General features: G+C 51.1%; 1 pseudogene; it reads left to right on the plus strand.

Annotated features, from left to right (window-relative positions):
* The window catches only part of LOC114514432, a 43,210-nt pseudogene extending 34,276 nt beyond the window's left edge, over nt 1–8,934 (plus strand).
* The last annotated feature ends 9,859 nt before the right edge of the window (nt 8,935–18,793 follow it).

Consider the following 18,793-nt stretch of genomic DNA (forward strand, 5'->3'; position numbering starts at 1 on the left):
ATTCAACTGGAAGGACTTCTTTGTCCAACCACCTGTGCAGGTGTCATCCTTCATGGGCCCACAGTTTTCAGGGCTTTTCTCAGTCACGACTCTGATTTCTCCCTGACATTTATTTGGCTGATTTCCCCCCCTTGACGACAAGCTACCAGAAGCCAGGGTCTCCATCTCCCTTTCTTTTGTGGATGTACACAATCCCAGCTCTCAGCGCTGGCTTGGGGTACAATGAACTCTCACATAATGTGAATGGAATGGACTCATAAATGAACTTTGTATCTGTGGCATGTTTTCTATGAAAGTCAATTAATAGAGCTAATGTACAGGTGAGCAGACCTGTAAATTAATTTTTTTATTATGGACATACCATATGAACATAGTAAAACTTCAAAAGCGAAGGGTATGCCAAGGAAAAAATAATTTTTCCCACTTTAGACCCCTAAGTCTGCTTCCCAGAAGTAGTCACCATCAGCAGTTTTTATGTGTCATCACTGTAACTTTCCACGTGTATAACCCATACATGTGGAGTCTCTTAAAACCCCACAAACGGCAGCATCCTGTACAGTCGCTCGGTGCCCTGACTTTCACCCTGAACTTGTTGTCATGGCTGTATTTCCAGACCAGCAAAACTGGTCTGCTTTTTAAACGGAGCCCCAGAGGATTCAGCTGGAGAAAAATGGTACCATATTTAGTTTAGCTGACCTTTGTAAATGAGCGTTTCATTTGTTTTGTAACTTTTTTTTGGTTGATTTTTTACTATTACCATATTTGATACACTGAACATGCTTGTATGTTCATTTTTGCTTTTGCATGGATCTAGGATAAATTCCTAGCAGTGAAATAGCGAAGACAAGTTTTAATTTATTTTTAATTTTTAAAAGGAACCCCGTACCTAGGCGGTAGAGGAGAGGAACTGCACCAAGGGCCGACCATGAGCTCCATCCCTCAGTTATCCGTGTCACCTGTGCAGGGGACCTGTGGCCTTTCAGCAGCCCCGTGTCTGAACCACTTCACGTGGTAAAGGTCGTGAGGTGCTTGGCGGGAGCAAGGCCCTGCTACCAAAGATCAACGGGCTGAGATTCCCTCCCTGCCCCTCGGCGACGCTGCTGTCAGACACTGGGGTGCAGGATCTGACGGCTGTGGAATAAGGACGTGGGGGTGAGTGGAAGTTACTGTCAGGGAGGTGGGGCCCTGAGAAGACTCTTCTGCAGCCAAGCACAACCCCTGCGACTTCCCTGAACCTCCCCGTGTCTGGCCTTTGTTTCAGCCTCTGCCCGGAATGGTGTGCCCACCTTTGCATCTAGGGGAGCTCCTGCCATCTTTCTTGCCTCATCTGAAATATCACCTCCTCCATAGAGCCTTCCGGTGTTTCCACCCAGAATCATTCATTCCTAGTTTCATGCATTCCACACACAGATTTGTTGTTCTAACAGCTGCCTTATTCCCAGTATTATCTGAGATGCCTTTGGAAGTTTGCCTTTGTCCTGTGCTAATTATGATGCCGCTACACAGCACTGTGTGACTGAGGGCCAGGGTGCCAAAGATGGACTACCTGGGTTCATATCCCAGCGTTAGTACTGGCCCCAGAGCAAAGCGGAGCTGCTGGGCAGAGAGAGACGGTGGGGGCCTGGGTCCCACCCACTTGGCCTTCCCTTCTCTGGGCAGTGGCTTTCGGGAGGTCGCCGTGGAACCCTGGGACTTCTGGGAAGTACAGTTTGTAAACTGCTGATCTACTTCACTGCTTTACTTGTACACATGAGGACTGTGTGGCCTGTTGTGGTTTGGTGACCTGCCCACAGTCACACAACAAAGGCCCAGCTGCATCATAAAATCTGGGTCTCTTCATGTCCGGTGGAATATTTACTCCGGGGCATGATGACTTTCCCTAGAGCAAAATGGGGAAGGGGTCTACATTATCCTTCAGGGAACTGAGCAGGGTTCACGCCGTCGTTCACGTGTGCCTTCACTGGTCGCTCACATCGCACAGTCCCTTCCCTCGGAGCTCTGTGGCCGGGGACCTGACTCACTACTACCAAGAGCTTGGGCATCCGGCCTGAAGACGGGCAGGGGAGAGGCCCACACCATTCCCCATTCAGAGTCTTGGCAGAACGAAGCGGAGCATAAAAAACATACAGGATAAATCCGTCACACTGATTCAAGGGCATGTTGCCACAAAGCTATTTTTAAGCTCCAGTTTAGGAATTTATGAGCTCTGAAGTGACTAGGACTTCAGGCATGCCCTTAATTAGTTGTCCCGTATGCAGGGCAGTTCTGAGAGTTGGTGCCAGACCTGGACATAAGCACAGGGTTGGGGCTGTTAGCACTGGCAGGAGGGGAAGAGGGGGACAGAAACCGAGGCGGGGGTGGTGAGGAAGCTGATACCCAACAGAAGGGCCCTCTTATCAAGGGCCTACTGTGTAGCAGACGGTGGGAGAGGCTCTGTCTACACGGAGGAGTGAAGGGGAGTTGCGGTCCCTGTTAGTGGTGTGCACAGTCAGGACTTTCTGCTTGCGGGGGTGGAAGACCTCACCCCGATATTCGACCCTTCACATTGCCTGACTGATGACGGCACATGCCAAGTTCAAAGGGGCCTGTTTTCTTCTGATCTGCCAGCTTTACCCTAAAGCAAAAAATGGAGTTCATCATGTTTACTCCTACATGTTATTTTTTTCACAGACAACTATTGAGCAATTGCCTGGCACCCAGATACACACCGGGGTTACAGGAACAGGGTCCCTGTCCTTGAGAAGATGACTGCCCTGTGGGGAAATAAAACGCACCCCATCTCTGTCTGTTGGGGAGGATGGAGGGGATGGAGCGAGGCAACAAGCGAGCTGTCTAGAGTTATGAATGATACTATGGGTCTGAGAACGCTTTTCAATAACCTCTTTAAGAATTGTTAAATTATCCCGGGATAGGGGTAACTGAAGCCTTGGTTTCTTTGCTTTGGCTGGAATTGAATCATCAGTTCAGAGTCGAACGCTGGCTAGAACCTTCGATTGGCTGTTGCTGACATTCTGGGCACTTTTGAAATGCCATTAGCAGGTCCAAACCAGGATAGGGAGGGTGCCCAAAGTGCACATGCCCGGTTGTGAACAACACACACACACACACATGCACACACACACAACCTGGATTAGGAAGGAGTGAGGAAATGTATTTGTTCTTACTCAATAAGTGCCATTTGTTTGTTAGACAAAATCTTTCAAAACACGAGGCCCAAAGGGAACAATTATGAAAGGGGCCCTTGAGGATGGAAAGCGTGGGAATCGCTCGTGTAGTCTCGTCGTCTGGTGGAAAACTTGATTCTGTATATCCCCACCAAGTGGCCAGCCCCTCCCGGCCTTCTTCCTGTGACAGGGAACGTGCTGCTCTTTGAGGCAACAGAGGTGCCTCCTCCGCTGGGTTTAAGGTCCTCAGTTTCACGCCCCATGCCCACTCCCGCCACTGTTTAGTGTCTGTGGTGCTTGACCTTCCCTCTCAACTCTGCTGATAAATAGCTGTGTGATGGGGGCAACTTATTTCCATGCTTTGGTTCCCAAAATAGTCATTTCATGACAGAGAGTGTAGAGCTTGTTGGGATTTGGTAGAAAATGCTGAAGTTTCCCATTAGTCTTTTCTCCTCTCCGGGCACACGAATAAGCCACATTTCCCAGCATCCTTTGCATCTTAGCGGTGCCATGTGACTTTCTTTGCCCAGTGGAGAGTAGGTGGAAGTGATCTATGACATTTCCTGGCTGTTTTACACTATAAAATATCCTGCAGCCCGATGGGTCTTCTAGGCTTGGCCCTGGAAAATCTCATGGCTGCATGACTCCAGGTGGACTTGGAAGCCACCTCGTGGTGGAGACACAGTGCGAAAGCCAGCTGGGTCCTGGAGTCACCCTTTCACAGTGGGGCCTCTTGGCCAGAAAGGTCTCACCCCTGGACTTCCTGGGACTAAATGCACCTCAGGGTAGCCCAGGGGCGGTGCTGAGTTCACGCTTGCCAGTTGAAAAGGAGGGTCAGTGATGGCAGAAATAAAGATTTCATCATATTAAGTAACAGATTTTTTTTTTTTGGTAACAGCTGTTAGTTATCCTGAGGGGTCAAAAATAACACTCATTCCTTCCTGAGGTGAGAACCAAAAGAGAGATGGAGAGAAAAACATCAACTTCTTAACTGATAAAGTTGGGGTGAAGGCGGCATGGCACAGGTGTGCCATCGAATGAGCTTCATGATGCCCCCTCCTGGGGTTAGACAGACTTGCCCACCCGTCGGTGGAAACTGAACATGCCAGGCTCCCCGCACGTGGGCATAATCTTACTAGAAAATCCCAAAGAGGGAGAACCCAGAAGGGCGTATCTCTTGCTTCTCTCAAACTCATTGATCAGACAAACGGCTTCACCACTGATGATGAGTGAGCCTAGTGGGAAAATGAGGCAGGAAGTGTTACCTTGGGTAAGGTCCCTCCACACAGAAACGTGAGGCCAGGAAACCAAAGTTCCCGCCAAGGTTCTTTCCAGACATAAGTGTTCATGTGTAGCCATGACTGTAAGATCCCTGAGGACAGAAGCCACACCCTCCTTCCCTCGGCCGCTCCCCACAGCACCCAGCACAATGCTAGGCACAGTGTGCTGACTCAATGCTGGCCGATTGACCGGTGACACTTCGGAAGCTGATGTGACATTTCCCCCACTGCATCACTCTAGAAGGAGCAGAAATCGCTGTGGTTTGACCCCTCACACTGCCAGTCCTTGCCTAACCCAACAATTTGGGAGTGTGAAAGGCCAGGCTGATGACCCAATCCTTCCTTGGGGAGATACCCGCACTCTCCTCCTGCCCACCAAACCTCACGCTGGCCCAAACACTTGACTCAGCTGAGCTCCTGGCCCGCCCATTGCCCGGGGGGTCACTGAGCCTGTCTGAATCCCATCCACGGTTGTAAGTTCCTCAAGTCAGGGACCGTATCTTACTTCGGGTATCAGCTGAGAAGTAGCTCCAGCCAATAGTGATTGAAAAAAGAGGAGTTTGTGTCTCTCTCTCCAGCAAGGCGTCTGGGGCAAGGAGACAGGTCAGCCCTGTGACGTCACGGACAGCCCAGGCTCCTCTGATTTGTGTGCTTGGACCGTCCTCGGCTCCATGGCTGCCATCCTCCGGGCTGACTCACGGTTGTGAAGTGGCTCCCGGCCCTTAGGTCCACATTCCAGGTAGCAAGAAAGAGGAGGGAGAAAGGAATAGAAGGTCCCCCAGTGGGGTTTACGCATCCCGGTTAGGAGCCTTCAGGCAAGCGCCAGACAACAAATAAGGCCTGTGCCATATCCGCCAGAACACAGCCCACTGCCTCCTTTCCCTACGAGGCTGCTGGGAAAGGGAGGCTTCCAGCTGGGCCCGTTGCTCCCCCTTCAAAGCTAGAATTGTGTTGTAAGGGAGAAAGAAGGTGAGGGTGGGTGACGGCAGGCAACCCAGAGTCTCTGCCTCACCTGCCTGTCTATCCCCCGAAGGACTGATCCCACAGGAGGTGGATGTGTATGTTTTACTCATGCGTTCATTCTTTTTTAAAATGTTCTGTATCTTTTTTAAAAAGATTTAATTAATTTATTTATTTTTAGAGAGGGAAGGAAGGGAGATAGAGAGAGAGAGAAACATCAATGTGCGGTTGCTGGGGGCCGTGGCCTGCAACCCAGGCATGTGCCCTGACTGGGAATCGAACCTGCGACACTTTGGTTTGCAGCCTGCGCTCAATCCACTGAGCCATGTCAGTCAGGGCCATCCATTCATTCTTTCAAAAAAAAAATTCACTGAGTCCCTACTCAGGTCTGCACACGGAGAAGAGAAACCGTACAAAATAAACAGATGAAAGAATAACATAATGTTAGATACTTGCACGTGCCAAGAGGCCAAATGACGTGGAGCAAGGGAGGCGGTGAGAGACGATGTCAGATGGGGTGGTCGGGGGTGGCCTGTTGGAGGAGACATCGCTGACGCAGAAGTCCGAGTGAAGCGAGGCCGTAAGACACGCAGGCTTCACGGGGAAGAATCTGCTGGACGGAGCCCTGGTGTGGGAGTGTGTCTGTCTGACACCAACTTCTATTCTCAAGGGGCTTAGGGCTTCCCTGGGTTCAAACACCTGCTGACACTTGGAAGAGTCCAAGAATATTTTCCACTGGCATTCTCACGGAGAATAAATGATCTCTTTGTCCCTAATTTATCCCTAATTTTCCACAAACTTCTAAATATGACCCTCCAGTTTGGCGCCCAGTTAAGGACAGAAATGCTGGCTCTTTTCCTGGAGGCTCGCACAGGCTGGGATGTCGCTCGGGGCTCGCAGCTACTCCAAGCTGCTCTGGGGGCCTCTGTAAAGGAGGCCTCTGTGGTTGGTTCCTGAAGAGGCTGCAGGTTCAGGAGTTGAGAAGAGATGTTGTGTTAGGGGTTGGTTGAAACCAGGAGATGATTCTTTGAGCTGGCATTTGACAGGGCAGCGGCAGGGTTGAGGGGGGGGTTTGGGGAAGGGGGTGGGAATGGAGTCCTGTTGGAATCCACCTACATCCGGTTCACTCCTCCTGCCCAGCCTTGGCTGAACAGAGCTTACCTGCAAAGCCTGGCTCACACACAGTTCACCTCTGCCGAATCCTCCTGGGGTTGCCCAGACAGGACGCATCACTCCATTCCCTGGGTTCCTGGAACCGGTGCACATTGCAGCCTCTGTCACGTTGTGCCATAATTATTTGTGGGCTCCGGATGGAGAAGTCCCTGAGGGCAGAGGCCTTGTCATTGTACCTCTCGCCCCAGCTCCTGACTCCAGGGACTCAGGACCCACTGAGTGGCTGAGCACTGCGAGTCAGCTTGTCTGGCACTGGCCATGGTCAGGAGGGTCCTCCTGAGGAATTAGGGGCTGGCTCAGCACCAGGGGCCACTGACGATCATGCTCCAGGGCTCCGGTCTGCTTGGCAATAACTCTCTTCCACATTTCCCAGAGATTGTTCTCGTAACACACGGGCAGCATGCCCAAGCCAGGCCGTGACTAGTTCTTAAAACAAGTTAAAGCTTTCCTTTTGGTACACTTCCATCCGAGGGACAGATGAGTGTGCTCCTCTGACCGCTGGGTGGCTTTCCACGATCCCCATTGTTGGGCCATTTCTCCCTTGGCTCCCCACGCCCCTAGCGGCAGCCCTACTGTGCTCAGTGGGGCTGCTGGCTGCTGAGGAGATGTGCCGTGTCTTCCCAGATCTTGGGGCGGAAGAGAGCTGCATCCACACCCCCACCCACAGCTGCCTGTGCACGGCGGGGATGGAAACTGGCTCCGAATCCAACAGATCCCAGTGCAGATTGGAGAGTGCCTGTCGGAGGAGAGGGTTGTGTCACCACCACTGCTGCGTGGAAGGCAGCCAGGCTGCAAACGAGACTACAGGCTTCCCGTCATCCTTGCTTTCCACGCCGACGGAAGGCGGTGCCGCTTTCCGATGCCGGCTGTGGAGAGCCTGGGCTCTCTCTGCCCCGGGTGGGCCGAGTTTCATCAGGCGAGGGTCATGAAAGCAGACTGTAGGATGGCCAGGCAGTAGGAGGCATGGCAGCTTATGAAGAATTCACAGTCCGAGGCAGTCCCTATCTTCAGGATGGTGCATTTGAACCCTCGAAGTCCTACGCAACACACCCAGGGTGTAAGCGAGATTTCTATAAATTAGTGTGTTTGTAAATTAGTCTCGACCTGAGTCATCCCAGCCACCCCCACCTGCACATGACCCACAGGGATTTGAACCTCGGGAGTCCTTTCTGCTCAGTCCTTTGACCCGGGGACCCGTACGGGTCTCCCTGTGATGTGTGTATCGACAGCGAGGGCGCACCGGAAATGGAAGCACTCATTTAGCTGAGAAGCAGAATAGAAGGGGGTGCAACAAGCACAGAGTTGGGGGGCAGTTCCTCCGACACCCACCTAGTTCAATGACCTTGGGCTAATCATGTCATTTTATTATTTTGTTCTTTTCTTTTTTTTTTTAAGATTTTATCCATTTTTTTTAGAGAGGGAAGGGAGGGAGATAGAGAAAGAGAGAGAAACATCAATGTGCGGTTGCTGGGGGTCATGGCCTGCAACCCAGGCATGTACCCTGACTGGGAATTGAACCTGTGACACTTTGGTTCGCAGCCCACACTCAATCCACTGAGCTTTGTCAACCAGGGCCTATTTTTTTCTTTTAGAATTCATTCAACAAAGACTGAGAGGATCATCGCAGATACCTCCATCTAAACAGAAGAAACATCTAAACAGAAGAAAACATACGGGGAATTCTGGGAAGCCATCAGTGGAGGGGCAGGTTGTAGGAGCCTGTGACTGAGAAAGAAGATAAAAAGGATCTGAGTGGTTCAGAGGAGGACGATATTGCTGCAAAGACTCAGGTAACAGATAAGCTTGGGAAGAAGGGGTGTCTGCAGGAAGAGCTGGAGATATGGGGAGTGCAGCACAGAATATGCTAGAAAAATTCGGAGCTGACATTAACAACACTCTTCTGGCAAAGGGGAAAAGATGAGCCAGGTACACCAAGGCCTCTTTCAACACCAGTAACCAGAACATTGAACCTATTTGGAAACCCCAACAAGATCAAAGGCAGAAGCTTAACCAGGAACATTCTCAGCAGTTTCTGACTTTGTGTCAGGAGTGGGAGGGAGATGTGCAGAAAGCAGAGGGACAAGAAGAAAAACCAGCTATTTTGTTTCGACAGTCACAAAGGGTTTTTCAACAATCAAGAGCTCTTCAAGAGTCAGAAACCACAGACAATGAAATAGTTACACGGGCAGTTCACGAAGAGTACAGAGGACTTGGTGAAGAACCAGGATACTCTGCTTACTGCTGCTCAAAGTGACCTTAAAAAAGGAGACGGCCATGTTGCAAAAAAAATTACGATGGGCACTCAGCAGTGAGAGATGGCAAGTGCCCCACAGTCTCTTCAATGCATGTTGCTCTGATGATTCTTTGAAGGAAGAACTTGAACCTAAGTAATATGATACAATGATAACATTAGCTTATGAGGCATGTCTTTGAGGGGGGGCTTCAATATTCTAGCTTAAAATATTGCATCATGCTAATCATTAGCTTAAGTGCAAGCCTCCTCTTCCTGTTAACCTGCAAATAAAATCTAAACAGTTACGAGAGTAGCAGCAATTCCTAAATTGTAGGTGCCGAGCTTTCTGCTTTTGAATAGTAATGGTGAATTTTTCTAACACTTGGCAATGAACTGAACAATAAACATAACCTAATAGAAAAAAAATGAAGATTAACATTTAAATAAATGTAATGAACTATTTTATGTGCTTGACAAATATTAATTCATTTAACCTCTGCAATATTCTGTGGTGTAGGTATAATTCTGAAACTCATTTTGTGGACGAGGGAAGTCAAGGACAGAAGAGTTAGGTCATGTCCCAAGGTCACGTCCCAAGGTCACTCAGCTAGTTTGCGGTAGAGTAACTCTGAGCTCTCCGGGATCTCAGTACCACTGGCTGTGCAATGACAATACAGCGTGTCACCCTGCCCACCCCAGGGCTGAGTCCCCCAGAGGTTCACGTGTGCCTCTTCTGTTACTGGAATGAAATCCCCTCAACATGCAGCTGATGAGGGCGTGGCTCTTTTCTCTGCTGGTCGATGATGAGCACCAGGGAGCAGCTGAGTTCCCGACAGGCAGGAGGCACTTAAGAGAGGTGGAATGAATGGATGAATTCGCCTCATCACTCTGCATTATGACAAGAGGGACCCGGCTTGTCCCCAAACACGGCTTCCTGGAGGCACAGACAGTGTCTCACTTATCTCTGGGTCTCTCTTCCTGGAGCAGCCGGGCGCCCACTCTCAATGAATGAGCCACGTTACTGCCCTTTGCCTGAGGTCGGAAGTCGCCTGTTAGTCATGAAGGCCCGCACACACCTAAATGCCACAATCCCGTGGACATTGACACCTTAGAGCTATGCCGTAATCTTTCGTGGTAAGAAAAGATAAAGTGGGAGAGAGATGGGGCTGTTTCAATGACGGGGTAGCAAATCACTCCAAAGTGTTTGGCTTAAAACAATGAGTTATTATTATTTCTCCCAGTAGGTGGGCAATTTTCTGCTCCATGTGGTGTAGCCGAGGTTAGCTGCATAGCTACACTCACGGGGCACCTCGCCGGGGCTGGACCACCCGAGGCGGCTTCTCGTCCCTGGGCCCTCTGTTTTCATGTGGTTTGTCATCATTCATGGGATGCTCATCGTGACAGCCCAGCCGTTGGCTTCCAAGAGACAGAGCTCTCCAAACTCTTAAGGCCAGGTTCAGGGGTCCTAGGACATCGTTTCTATTGCATTTGGTTGTGCAAAGCAAGTCACAAGGTCCAACCAGATTCCAGGGGAAGGAAAATAGACTCTGCCTCTTGCTGTGAGGAGCAGGCTGCGGGCACAGAGAGGGGAGAAACTGTGGGTGGCCGTGTGGGAGCCTCTGCCGCAGGGGTGGACCAGGAGAGGCGGCAGGAGCTCGGAGCTATCCTCATGCAGGTAAGAAGCTGATACAGGGCAGGCTGTGGTTGGCCTGCCAGAAAGGAGCCAACCAGTTTCCTTCTCAGGTGATAGCCTGGGACGCGAGAACTTTCCACCCTGACCTGGGACGTCTGAGATGACCAGGCTCTTGGAAAATACCAAGGTTTCTCATCTCTTCTTCCAGGTGATGAAACAGGTGTAAAGAGGAGAGACCTGAGCATGGCATGCAAGTCCGTGTCAGGACGAGGGCTGCTTTGTCCAGTGGTCAGCAATGTGGCTGCTGGGTTCAAATGCTGGTTTTGCCACCAAAAAACTAGATAAGTCATATAATCTTGCTTGCCCTCTGCCTCTTCGTCTATTTAATGCTACTAGTAACGCCTACCTTATAGGATAGAACTGGTAGTGGTGAATAGCAGGAGTTCCGGAGCCAGGCTGCCTGAGTTCAAATCCTGGTTCTTCCTTTTACCGCCTATTATTACCTAGGGGTAAACACTTAACTGCCCTATGCCTCCGGTTCCTCTTCTGTAAATAGGGGATAATAATAATCGTACTTAATGTTGAGAGTTGGTGTGAGGGTCCAGTGAGTTTAAACACGTAGAAGCATCCAGACCAGTGTCTGGGACATGATTTACCATCAATGGATATTACCTATAATTACTACAGTGAGTCCTCGAAAAAGAAAATGAGATAATGTTTGCAAACGCCTAGCGTAGGCCTTGCCCCTAGTAAGTGAAAGGTATTGTTAGTGGGAAGGTAAGCCCTTTAGTTCATTTGCTTGCCTTTCCATGCTCATTCTTGGGGAAGTTTGGAGCAAGCCACCCCAATTTCTCTCTTTAACTATTCTGCAAGCAAGGAGTGTCTCACCCGTTTGTTAGAGCTTGCCAGTCACTGTGCTGCTGGTTACTGGTGGGCAGCGAGACTGCGCCTCTCAGACAGAAACAGGCTCCGCCCTCCTCCTCTCCTGGCACACAAGTGCTCCTGCCTCTGCGTGGGAAGTCCACTGCAGAGCAGCCCTGCCACGGGGGGGGGGGGGGGGGGAGGCATGCCTCTGTCCCCTTCTCTGTCCCAGCCTCGCCTCTCGCTGGGGATAAATTCCAGGTACACCTGGGATTCAGTCCCTCCTTTGGCCATTACTGGTCTGTCATTGCTGTATCTCAGTGTCTTCATCTGCATACCGGGAGTAACAGCACCTACCCTGGAGCTTTATTGGAAGAATTAAATGAAATGATACATGTCAGATAGTGCCAGATGCATAGCAAGTAGTCAACAGAAGTTAGTGGATTATAGTTGTTGTTATTGTCATGTGCCTTCCAAAGCCCAGCTAAAATGCTCCCTCCTCCAGGAAGCCTTCCTGAGCTTCTCCAGATGAAAGTTAGCACTTTCTTTCCCTGGGCTTCCTTCTCACTCTTTCCCCAGTTTTACTGATACCATGTTTTTTCCTACTTGAATTAGGATACTTGAGAAACGAGTCTTCTTCTTTATGGAAAGCTCAGAAATGAGCTTTTGTGCTGGAATCAGCCCTTGTGCTCTGCTGGCCTGCCCCGGTCTGGGCACAGAGTAGGTACTTACGCAGTGTTCAGGGGAAGTATCCAAACAATCATTTGCAACTATTATATATATATATATATATATATATATATATATATAGTATATATTTCTCATGTACTATGTGCTACACTGAATTCTAGGAGCTACAATGAACCCATTTCTTCCTTATCTTCCCAGGTAACAGCCCCTCCTTTGCCCCACCCAGCCCCTTAGGCTGCCCCTTCACGATTCTGATACCTCTTTCAGTGGGACTTCACGGGTAGCAAACTCTTGGGGGCGGGGTGGGGCAGGCTGTGCCTCTCTCTGGGGCAGGGAGAGGACCGTGAGAGTCTTCGGGCCCTGCGGCCCTGGGCCCCTCCGCTCTCTGACCGCACTTCCCTCCTCTGTTCGAGGCGTCTCATGCCACGTTGCTCTCAGTGAGAGTCTCTGGGACAAAACGGGATCATACGTGTCAACGTCCCCGGCAGACGGGAGGCCCCTCCCAGATATAATTACTGTGCTCTGCCTATGCCCGGGAACAGCTCTGTGGCTCTGAAATGTACCGCAGATGCCACAGGCATCCTAACAGGAGGTGCCCTGCAGGAAATTGAACTTGGGCTTTCGTTCCCGTTGTTGGCGAGCAAGTCACCGCTGACATCAGGGGACAGGCACCAAGGCCAGCCCCCCTGGGGAGGGCAGGTGTGGAGCAAGAAGCCCTCACATGCTTGAGAGAAGGGCATAAAAATGTTACTCTTGGTGGTTGCTTCAAAGAGAGGAGGTGCCCCACGCAGCGCTCAGGGGGCAGGGAGGAAGGGAGAATCAGTTCTCAGGTGGCGTTCCTGCCGCGTTCTTACGCCCTGGGAAGCAGCTGAGTACGCGGAAGGGAATTGGGAAAATGGTCCTTTAAGAACTCTGCAGTGGGGGCTGGCTGCGGGTCAGGGACTTGGCTTCGGCATTTGTATGTGTCCAAGCAATTGTATAGGCACAGTGGAAAGAAACGTTCTTGGCTTGATTGGGGTGACACTGGTCAACAAACTTACCTAGGTTTCAGGTGTTGTAGCTCTAGAACGCATCTTCTATACGGTACTGTGCGTTCTGCACCCCGAGTGAAGCCTGAGTTCGTCACTCTGGATCACCCCTTTCCCCCCTTCTCCCTCCTCCCACCCGCTTTCCCTGTGGGAACCACCCTACTGCTGTGTCGGTGAGGCTTTCCTTCTTTGCTGAATCCCTTCCCCGTTTCACCCCCCGCCCCGCCCCTCCGACAGCTGCCAGTCTGTTCCCTGTGTGCCTGGGCTGCACAGTGGCCCTCCGTGATGGTAAGCAATCACTGCAGAGAGCGGCCTTGCCAGCTGCACGCTCGGCAGACCCCGGTTCCCCTTGCCTGGGGCGTCCGAGGACTCACGTTGTTTTCACTTGGCCTGTCCCCAGGGCTTTGGGACAATTTGCCGGGAAGCAATGAAACCTCCAGGGAGATGCTGGGCTTTCTGCTTTTCCTGTAGATGCACGCTCAAGAGATTCATTGGGAAAAATACGTGGAATGCGACCAAAGCTCGACTCCGAGCTCTGTGCTCTGAGTTGAGGGGGCAGCTCATACCAATTGTATTAATTACCCCGGAGGGTGTTGGTCTTAATTAACTCTTGTTTTTAGGGCTATAGGAGCAACAGTTCTTGCGAGAGCAGGGGACAGCCCACCTCCTGGGCGTGGAGGTGGTGAGGAAGAAGGTACGCGTGGGGTCCAAGCGGAAGCTAGGGATCCAGGTTAGCCTGGGCCATAGTGTCTGTCAAAGGCAGTGGTGGGAGAAGATGTGAAAACAGGCTCCTCCTGGACGGCGAAAGGCCCTGGAGTAGTGGCTCCTGGCACGTTTGGAGGAGCGAGTCTACCTGGCTGTGGCAGTGAGGGGCTTGGGGGGAGGACGGGCTGCAAGATGGCCGTCCACCTTGGCCCTCGCACTGCTCACCCACCATCCGTTCTCAGAAAACAGCCAACGCGGCAGCTCCCAGTGGCCGGGATTGCGACACCGAATGTGTTTGTTCCCCGTGTTTGTGAAATACCTCGGAGGCACCGTTCCAGTCCCACCTGACTCGTTTTCTGATTGCCACACAGCCTTGGCTCCATCTGCCAGTGCTCCGCCGGGCTGACTGGCCAGAGATCCTGAGATGTTTGTGCATTCGGAGTGTAGGAGACCTCCTCTCCATCTGCCTGAGTGAGGAGCTTCTTCCCTTCCCGACGCTCCTGAAGGTCACCTTGCTGGACTTGGAGGCAACTCTGGTGTCCTGGAGCGAGTAGAGTGACCCGGGGCCACTGGCTTGACCTCTCCAAGCTCTCATTCCTTCAACCGTATAATGAGGGTAATCATTCCCATCTTGCAACTTTGCAGCCACAAGTAGACTGCCGGATGGAAGGGCGGGCGACCAGCTCACTCACTAGGCTTTCTGCCCCAGAGGTTACTGAAAGAAAAGTTGACCTCAAATGTCTGAGTCATTAAAATTCAATCTTGCATTTAATTCTTGCAAATGAATGACTATCAATCTTTGACTGAGAGTAGGAAGAAGAGGCCTGGCTAATAAATAACAGAATGCGAACCCGAAAGCCCCTGGAAATGGCCTCAAGAATATGGTCCATAGCACCCACTCAGCCCTAGGAAGGAGGCTGCAAGAGGCATCATTTCCTTCACTGACCTCCTTCTACAAAAGGGGAAAAAACCCACAGACACAAATCCTGAAATTGGGAAGAGGAAGAGCTAACAATTATCGGGCTTCTGTTATGTGTCCATCACCGAGAGACTAGGAGAGTTTGCATATTGTTTCTCGTTCTGTCATCTCCCCAGACCTAAGAAGTAGGTAGGGTTTTCTCCAAATAACAATCACTCATTTCATAAATATTTATTGAGTGGTTATTTCATGCTAGGCATTGGTGCAGGACAGTGATTCTCAATCTTTTTCATCTCGTGGCACACATAAGCTAATGACTACACTTCTGTGGCACACCAAAAACTATATTTTTCCCAATCTGACAAAAAATAGGTGTAATTTTGATTCGTTCACACAAGATGGCTGTTGTTGTGTTGGCTGTTGCCATTTTTTAATTTGAGAACCTAAGGGAAAAGAGGTCCATGTCCCTGACTCTTTGTCAGGTATTGCATGCATTAAAAATTCTTGTGGCACACTGCTTGAAAATCGCTGCTCTAGGAACCAGAACATCGGGGGAAACTGAGACCCAGTGTGGTGCTGTGACTTGCTCAAGGCCACACAGCTGGTACGTGGCCAGTCAAGGTAAGATCCCACCTTTTCTGAGGATGGTTTCAGGATTATTTTCTTTCTGGGGTGCTGCACAGACACAGACACACAAATAGGCAGATGTGTGTACACACATACACACACACAAGTGCATCCACACTCACAAGCCACAAGCACATATCTGCATACACACTCACCCAGCATGAAACACACCCATTCTCTCTCTCTCACACACACACACACACACACACACACTTCAAGCACACAAACACAGTTACATACATACTTGCACATGCATTAGCACACAACATTCCATTCCTTGGGAAGAATTCTTTCAAATTGCTAGAACCCCTGAATGTTTCAGATCAGTGATATTACAGATGCAATCTCAAAGATCTCATTCTTTTTGTTTCCTTTTCTCCCTCTCCCCCTCGTTTCTCCTTTCCTTTTTCTTCTCTCTGTTTCCATTCTGTGACCAGACCTCTCTTTCTGCATTTTTCAGCCGTGAAGTCACAGGGAATGATTAGGACTCCTGGGCTCAGGTGGGAAGACTCAGCCAGAAAACAAAGACTCTCTCTGAGGCACCAAAGGCTGACTCTCTTTGCCAAATCCTGCCTTAAACGAGCTCTCTCCCGTGTGGCTGCACTAATCTCCTGCAATTCCCTTCCCACCCAAACCTCGGCCTCTGTGCCATCAGGGGTGGCAAGCTCAAGTTCAAGTCAAGACCTTGCAACTGGGTGTCCCTGGCCTCAGTTCCCAACCTCTCCTGCTCTCTCATGCGTGTGCCAGGCGCCAGCGAGGGCCTCTTCCAAGTGTTTCATCACGCCCTGGGGTGGGGGTGCCTCTACTTTTATTTCAACACTTCGCTTCCACCTGGCATCTGTTTGCCAGCTAATAGGTGAAGTAACTTCTGATGGCTGGCGGCATTCAAGCAGGGATGCTGCGCTCTAGACTGTGAAATGCTGGTAGGGGCCTTGCAAGTCTGCCTTGACCTTAGGCTGGGGTACAGGGTTTTTAGCTCAACTCATCAGTGTAGGCAATTCTGACTGTTCAGAATATTTCGTCACCCGGGCGGCTCAAGGTGGGGCAGCAGAATTTGAGAATCTTTGGCAACTCTCATGTCTCAATCCCTGAAAAGTGCCAAGAGAGTCACCTTGCCCAACTCACCTATTTTCCTGTGGTGCCAGCGATCTCTTTATGTCTACCTAAACCACCTGAGCATGGGAAGGATCTGGAGAGTGTGCTTGGGGATCCACTGGGACCTTGGGAATCCGGGCTCTGGCATCACGGATGCTTCCCGTGACCATTCGGCCATGTTGCCCAGTTGGGTGAGCTTGCTGTTGAGTTCTGGCACTCGCAAATGACTCATCAACCGCAGCTCTCCTGGGGGACAGCGTGTTGTGCAGACAACCCAGGGATGGGTTTAGTAACATGTGCTTTTTCTGGGGCAAACTCGTGGTAACACACACACACACACACACACACACACACACAAGCACCCCCCCCCCCCCCACTACTGGAGAAGATTAAATGGGAAGATGGAAACAGGAGATCCAATGGGGATGGTGCTATGAAAGAGAACACCACCCAATGAGAAAGGGACCTGAGCACCCAGGTGCCTCACGGGCATGGGGCCAGACTCTGGGATGGTTCAACGATAAAGAAATGGGATTCTGAAGGTGGGCTTCTCTTGGGCATTTAGCTGATAGTCGTACATGGTGATTACTTAGGATCAGGTCTTCCGTTGTAGCCAGACCGAAAACTGGTAGCACACAAGGATTAGGGCTGAAGAACAATTTCCTTCCCTTGCACCCCCTAACTCAGACCCTTAGGGGTAGAGAAGGTTCAACCAATGCAGGAAAGGAAAGGAGGCCAGGCTGCATTTGTGTGAGGCTAGGTCATGTTCAAAATCCTTTACAGTGACTCAATCCCTTCTGGGGGCTGAGCTCGCTTTCAGGCATGTGACCCCCCTCACCTCCCTCATCCTGAGCTCATTTTTGTGTCTAACAGGGTCAGGCTTGCTGAGCCGTCTTCTTGCAGGGGAGGCAAGATTTACACAGCCGGAGTATGCTGTCAGCATGAGCCACAGAGTGTTTGCTGAAGCATCACGCTGTTCGGATGACAGCCTGAGGCATCCATACAAAGGAGTGTCCCTTTCTGCCATAGATCCTGTCCCTTCTGTTACAGGGAGGACTTCTTGGGCAAGTGGGAAAATGGGGGGGGGGGTGGGGAGCTTGGGAGTAAGAAGAGAGGAGGCTGGTTGGCACGGAAAGAACAGCACAACCTAAAGAACAGCTCAGGGCTCGCACATGTGTTCATTTGTTCATGTTTTTTCTCTTGTTTATTCATTCATTGGCCCCAAAAAGTCTTCATGCACCCGGCTTTGCACCAGGCACTATCCCAGCCCTGGGGAGCAGAGCCATGACAAAGTCTGGTTTATACGGTTGTGCGGAAGCCAGATAATGACCAAATATTACAAGAGCACTGTCCAGAAAAAGAACGGGGTGTCACGGGCGTGTGGATCAGGCAGCGGGCAGGATGAGGGTCAGTGAGCCTGGACCCTGAAGGACAAGGGGTCAGCCTGGAAGTGGGGCGGGGTGGGAGGAACAACAAGAAGTGTTTGAAGCATGCAGATCCGGGGACATAAAGAGCCTGGCTGTTGTAGGACACTTGAAGAAGTCCTGTGTGGTGGAGTGTGGGAAGTCCAGGGTGGGGGACGGGGGTGGAGGGAGGGGCGAGTGAACAAGTGAGTGGGGGAAGCCAGGAAGAGGCCACACAGGACCTTCTGGGCCATGGCAAGGATTCTGGACTTCACCTGAGCAGTCTAAGCCAGAGATGCTATTGACCTGAATTGAGGTGTGGGTAGTGTGGGGGAAAAACGTGGCAACTTGGTGAGTTATTTAGAAAAGAATGTCCTGCTCACCAGAGGTATCCATAACGTTCTTTCCAGCTCTGCCCCTTTGTGCTGGCAACCTGTGCTTGTGGAGGAGGCCAGGGCTCTCCACGGGACCCCTCCTGGCTCCCTGAGGCCCTCCGTGCCTCAGTTGGACCTTCTTCCTCCCATAGCCCCTTTCAAGTGGCTCGTGTCCTACCCCGCCCCACCCCTGAGTTACCCCAAGGAACCTGAGGCTCTCCCCCCGACCCCGCCTAAATGCCCCACTCCTGTCCTCAGTCAAACCCCTTATTTTTGTCTCAAAAGCCAGGGCCCTTCGAGCCTACTTGTCCTCTTATTAGCTGGGCAGGCTCGTGTGTGCAGCCTGGCCAGGCTCACGGCTGCGTCTGTAAATGCAGCGCCTGCTATTGTTATCATGGCGTATACCCCTCACCATCCACCCCTCACTCCTCACCAGCCTCCTTCTCTGCCTTCTCCAACTCGCCAGCACCCCGGCCACACTGGAGCCCTCTCCGTGCCCTGAGCACAGCCGTGTCTTTCTCCTCAACACTTTGCTCATGCTGTTCCCTCTGCCTGCAACACCCTTCCCTCCCTCAGCACGCCGAGGCTCAGCTCAGGTCTTGTTTCCCAAGGGAGCCTCCCCTAGAGGTAGACAGAATGCTCCTGCCC

This window comes from Phyllostomus discolor, chromosome 7 (genome assembly GCF_004126475.2).
Source record: "Phyllostomus discolor isolate MPI-MPIP mPhyDis1 chromosome 7, mPhyDis1.pri.v3, whole genome shotgun sequence".
NCBI lineage: Eukaryota > Metazoa > Chordata > Mammalia > Chiroptera > Phyllostomidae > Phyllostomus > Phyllostomus discolor.